The sequence below is a fragment of the Salmo salar genome, chromosome 12, assembly GCF_965601325.2.
Source record: "Salmo salar chromosome 12, fSalSal1, whole genome shotgun sequence".
In the NCBI taxonomy this organism is placed as follows: Eukaryota; Metazoa; Chordata; class Actinopteri; order Salmoniformes; family Salmonidae; genus Salmo; species Salmo salar.
Window position 1 is genome coordinate 85,146,530 of NC_138302.1, and position 6,000 is coordinate 85,152,529.

The following is a 6,000-nucleotide window of genomic DNA, read 5'->3' on the forward strand; positions in this document are numbered from 1 at the left end:
TCTATTGAATTGCCCGAGCATATTTGGTTCTCTTCAACCAGCCTTTTGAGGGATTGTCCCTGGCTGCAATTTGATACTTTGTAACTGCTAACCAGACCAGAAAATGTATGTTAGTGAATTGGCAAAAGCCACTCTAGTGATATATGGAACAATAACTGCATTGTTGCATATCTATACATTTCACAGTGTCTCAATACATTTCAAATGTCTCAATAGCATGTTGTGCTATTGAAATGTATTAAGATTAGGAAGTAGATTAAATATTGAGACATCCTTGCATTGTGATGTGCTTAATTGATCTCAGCGGTCTGGAACATTCTGTCACCAGACCTTTTTATTAGCTTAGCATCCATAATAATTATAATTGGCCTAATTAATTATTTAATGTGTGGGGCACACTGCTATTACAACCTATTCTATAATTATAAATGAATCGACTGATCGGTACAAGCTAATACTACATGGTGGCCTTGCTAATTTAGCAACAACAACAAAAACTATTAAGCAGTTTCAAAAGACTTCTGGGTTTTTGCATGGGCTGCATCTCAATCCACCTCATTCGCCTACAGTATGTCGGCCTCCCACATCTGCGGTGGAAGGTGGCAGAGCTACAACAGGGTTTGTCAGACCAGGAGACATCCAGAAAGTCAGTATTAAAAAAAAAACGTATGTAGAGTCCAAACGGTTTGGGCTAGACACTAAAAAGACTACTCTATGGAAAGCTGAGACTTTTACGAACACGCTCTACGACGCCCACACGCTTCACAGGACTCGTGAGAAAGTCACTGTGACTGAGGTAAGAAATTACTGAATATGATTTTTGGGGACCAGGGTTACATATGTAACCTTTTTTTTAGCTTTCCTATATCTCTCAGATGCATTTCAGACACCTCAAACCATACTTCCTTTTGATACGTTTTGGGATAAAAAAAATTAGCCATGTATGAATGTTATTCACTGCGTTTCTATCGGCTAATAACAGTAAAGCCAAATTCAATGTTTCATCAAAAACATGTATTTTATTCATTAATGGATACCTACAGAGTTCCTAAAACTCAAAAACAAATAGCTAAATGGTCCATCTTATAACCGTATTAAAACAATTCCATATGTTAGCTTAGTAGATAATGCAATCTAGAGGCTTAGACTCTTAGGGGTTAATGGTTTGTGGCTATGGTCAATGATGAGGTCAGTCAATCACAGCCTGAAGATTACCCTATATATGCTAGTATGATAAATGTTTTGGTTTTGTTCGGAAGGAACGGACCAGTCAAGCCATACAGAATGCTGTTGTCCCCGTAAGGCACAATGATGATTTGATATTTGGTTTGGTACATTTCTGTACCCTCTCCCTGATGTATCTCTGTTCCTTAAGTGGCCACAAACTACACAAACTTCATGTCTTTATAAAGGCCTTTATCAACGTATGTATAGTTACTTTAACTGTATGTCCATAGACGAGAGCCAGAGGACTCTTGAATTCTGCCTGAATAGTAGGGCGGGAATTGCCAGGGACCTCACGATGCGATATTATCACGATACTTAGATGCCGATACGATATGTATTAATTGCCAGGGACCTCACGATGCGATATTATCACGATACTTAGGTGCCAACACAATATGTATTACAATTCTCACGTTTCCTGCGATTCGATCCTACGATTTTATTGCGATTTGATGTTCCAAACATATTACTCACTATATATGTCTGCTGCAGCGAGACAAGAGGGCACATGAGAAAATTTGTTTTGATCAGTCATGGAAATAAAAGTGCTGAAAACATGTTGGCTCACGATTTAAAAAGAAGATGGAGAACAAGCTATAGGATGGAAAATACCTGCATTTTGGCGCAGGAACAGCTGACTAGCGCTAGCTAACACTGCCTAGCATATATATATTTTTTTTTACAAATCGATACTTGAAATCAAATTATCTATATAATATTGCAAAAGTAGTATTGTGATATGTAACTGTAACTGTTGTCTAGACATTTATATTGGGGCTATAAGATGATGAAGCCTCCACTGTGCTGTAGTATGTGCATGGTGATGCTAAGTGATAGTTGCAGACCATGGCTAGATTTGACATGACTTGCTAATTAGTGCGATTATCACACAGATGCACGGGCTGAGAGGCTTTGCAGTGGTTTTATCAAAAGGATCACTTACCTAGGGAATGCCTCGTCCTGACAGCGCATGCACTGCCACATCCATTTAGGTTTGGGATGGACAGAGTCCGTCTTGAGAAACATATTGTACATGTATTTCATAAGGGAGATGAGAGTGGATGGAGATAATAGTGATAGATGGAGAGGAATGACTTATTGCTCATTTATACAATGGGTGGGTCTAATCTTAAAATGCTGATTGGTTAAAACATTTGTATTTGTGCCCGTGAGTATGAGTGCATTGTTTGATTAAACTAGATGTGGAGTCTTGTTCCAAGCCAGTCTGCTGTTGCCACTTGCCAGGTCTCTGAGATTATATGAGTATGTGTTGGAAGCATGAGAAGGAGGATATGTGAAAGAGGTACATATTATGAAGGTAGCAAGCAGGTGCAGTTACATCTAGGAACTACAGGTATAGGATCTTAATTTGATCACTCTTTGGTTGATGAGAATTTTCCTGCAAGATGAGCAGAAATGCAGATGAGCTTCGTGATTTACATAAATTCACTGAGAACCCGCACTAACTTAATTTTAAAAGATTTATTTCACCTTTATTTAACCAGGTAGCCCAAGTTCTCATTTACAACTGCGATCTGGCCAAGATAAAGCAAAGCAGTGCGACAAAAACAACAACACAGAGTTACACATAAACAAACATCTAGTCAATAACACAATAGAAAAATCTATGTACAGTGTGTGCAAATGGAGAAGATTAGGGAGGTAAGGCAATAAATAGGCCATAGAGGTAAAATAATTACAATTTAGCATTAATACTGGAGTGATAGATGTGCAGATGATGATGTGCAAGTAGAGATACTCGGGTGCAAAAGAGCAAGAAGATAAATAATAATATGGGGATGAGGTAGTTGGGTGTGCTATTTACAGATTGGCTGTGTACAGGTACAGTGATTGGTAAGCTGCTCTGACAGCTTATGCTTAAACATAGAGAGGGAGATATAACTCTCCAGCTTCAGTGATTTTTGCAATTCGTTCCAGTCATTGGCTGCAGACAACTGGAAGGAAAGGCAGCCAAAGGAGGTGTTGGCTTTGGGGATGTCCATTGAAATATACCTGCTGGAGTGCGTGCTGCGGGTGGGTGTTGCTATGGTGACCAGTGAGCTGAGATAAGGGCTTTACCTAGCAAAGACTTATAGATGACCTGGAGCCAGTGGGTTTGGCGACGAATATGTAGCAAGGACCAGCCAACGAGAGCATACAGGTCGCAGTGGTGAGTAGTATATGGGGCTTTGGTGACAAAACGGATGGAACTGTGATAGACTGCATCCAATTTGTTGAGTAGAGTGTTGGAGGCTATTTTGTAAATGACATCGCCGAAGTCAAGGATCAGTAGGATAGTCAGTTTTACGAGGGTATGTTTGGTAGCATGAGTGAAGGAGGCTTTGTTGCGAAATAGAAAGCCGATTCTAGATTTCATTTTGGATTTAAGATGCTTAATGTTAGTCTGGAAGGAGAGTTTACAGTCTAACCAGACACCTAGGTATTTGTAGTTGTCCACATATTCTAAGTCAGAACCGTCCAGAATAGTGATGTCGGTCGGGCGGACGGGTGCGAGCAGCAATCGGTTGAAGAGCATGCATTTAGTTTTACTTGCATTTAAAAGCAGTTGGAGGCCATGGAAGGAGTGTTGTATGGCATTGAAGTTCGTTTGGAGGTTTGCTAACATGGTGTCCAAAGACGGGCCAGATGTATACAGAATGGTGTCATCTGCATAGAGGTGGATCAGAGAATCACCAGCAGCAAGAGTGACATCATTGATATATACAGAGAAAAGAGTCGGCCTGAGAATTGAACCCTGTGGCACCCCCATAGTGACTGCCAGAGGTCCGGACAACAGGCCCTCCGATTTGACACACTGAACTCTATCTGAGAGGTAGTTGGTGCAGGGGGTGCAGAGCTGTTGGCCGGGGTAGGGGTAGCCAGGTGGAACGCATGGCCAGCCGTAGAAAAATGCTTATTGAAATTATCGATTATCATAGATTTATTGGTGGTGACAATGTTTCCTTGCCTCAGTGCAGTGGGCAGCTGGGAGGAGGTGCTCTTATTCTCCATGGACTTTACATTGTCCCAAAACTTTTTGGAATTAGTGCTACAGGATGCACATTTCTGTTTGAAAAAGCTAGCCTTAGCTTTTCTAACTGACTGTGTATATTGGTTCCTGATGTCCCTGAAAAGTTGCATATCGCCGGGGCTATTCGGTGCTAATGCAGAATGCCACAGGATGTTTTTGTGCTGGTCAAGGTCAGTCAAGTCTGGGGTGAACCAAGGGCTATATCTGTTCTTAGTTCTACATTTTATGAAAGGGCATGCTTATTTAAGATGTTGAGGAAAGCACATTTAAAGAGCAACCAGGCATCCTCTACTGACGGAATGAGGTCAATATCCTTCTATGATACCCGGGCCAGGTTGATGAGAAAGGCCTGCTCGCTGAAGTGTTTTAGGGAGCGTTTGACAGTGATGAGGGGTGGTCGTTTGACAGCGGACCCATTACGGACGCAGGCAATGAGGCAGTGATCGCTGAAATCCTGGTTGAAGACAGCAGAGGTGTATTTAGAGTGCAAGTTGGTCAGGATGATATCTATGAGGCTGCCCATGTTTACGGATTTGGGGTTGTACCTGGTAGGTTACTTGATCATTTGTGTGAGATTGAGGGCATCTAGATTAGATTGTAGGACGGCCTGGGTCTTAAGTATATCCCAGTTTAGGTCATTACATTTACATTACATTTAAGTCATTTAGCAGACGCTCTTATCCAGAGCGACTTACAAATTGGTGCATTCACCTTATGATATCCAGTGGAACAACCACTTTACAATAGTGCATCTAAATCTTTTAAGGGGGGGGGGTTAGAAGGGTTACTTTATCCTATCCTAGGTATTCGTTAAAGAGGTGGGGTTTCAGGTGTCTCCGGAGGGTGGTGATTGACTCCGCTGTCCTGGCGTCGTGAGGGAGCTTGTTCCACCATTGGGGTGCCTGAGCAGCGAACAGTTTTGACTGGGCTGAGCGGGAACTGTGCTTCCTCAGAGGTAGGGGGGCCAGCAGGCCAGAGGTGGATGAACGCAGTGCCCTTGTTTGGGTGTAGGGCCTGATCAGAGCCTGAAGGTATGGAGGTGCCGTTCCCTTCACAGCTCCGTAGGCAATCACCATGGTCTTGTAGCGGATGCGAGCTTCAACTGGAAGCCAGTGGAGAGAGCGGAGGAGCGGGGTGACGTGAGAGAACTTGGGAAGGTTGAACACCAGACGGGCTGCGGCGTTCTGGATGAGTTGTAGGGGTTTAATGGCACAGGCATGGAGCCCAGCCAACAGCGAGTTGCAGTAATCCAGACGAGAGATGACAAGTGCCTGGATTAGGACCTGCGCCGCTTCCTGTGTGAGGCAGGGTCGTACTCTGCGAATGTTGTAGAGCATGAACCTACAGGATCGGGTCACCGCCTTGATGTTAGTGGAGAACGACAGGGTGTTGTCCAGGATCACGCCAAGGTTCTTAGCACTCTGGGAGGAGGACACAAGGGAGTTGTCAACCGTGATGGCGAGATCATGGAACGGGCAGTCCTTCCCCGGGAGGAAGAGCAGCTCCGTCTTGCCGAGGTTCAGCTTGAGGTGGTGATCCGTCATCCACACTGATATGTCTGACAGACATGCAGAGATGCGATTCGCCGCCTGGTTATCAGAAGGGGGAAAGGAGAAGATTAATTGTGTGTCGTCTGCATAGCAATGATAGGAGAGACCATGTGAGGATATGACAGAGCCAAGTGACTTGGTGTATAGCGAGAATAGGAGAGGGCCTAGAACAGAGCCCTGGGGGACACCAGT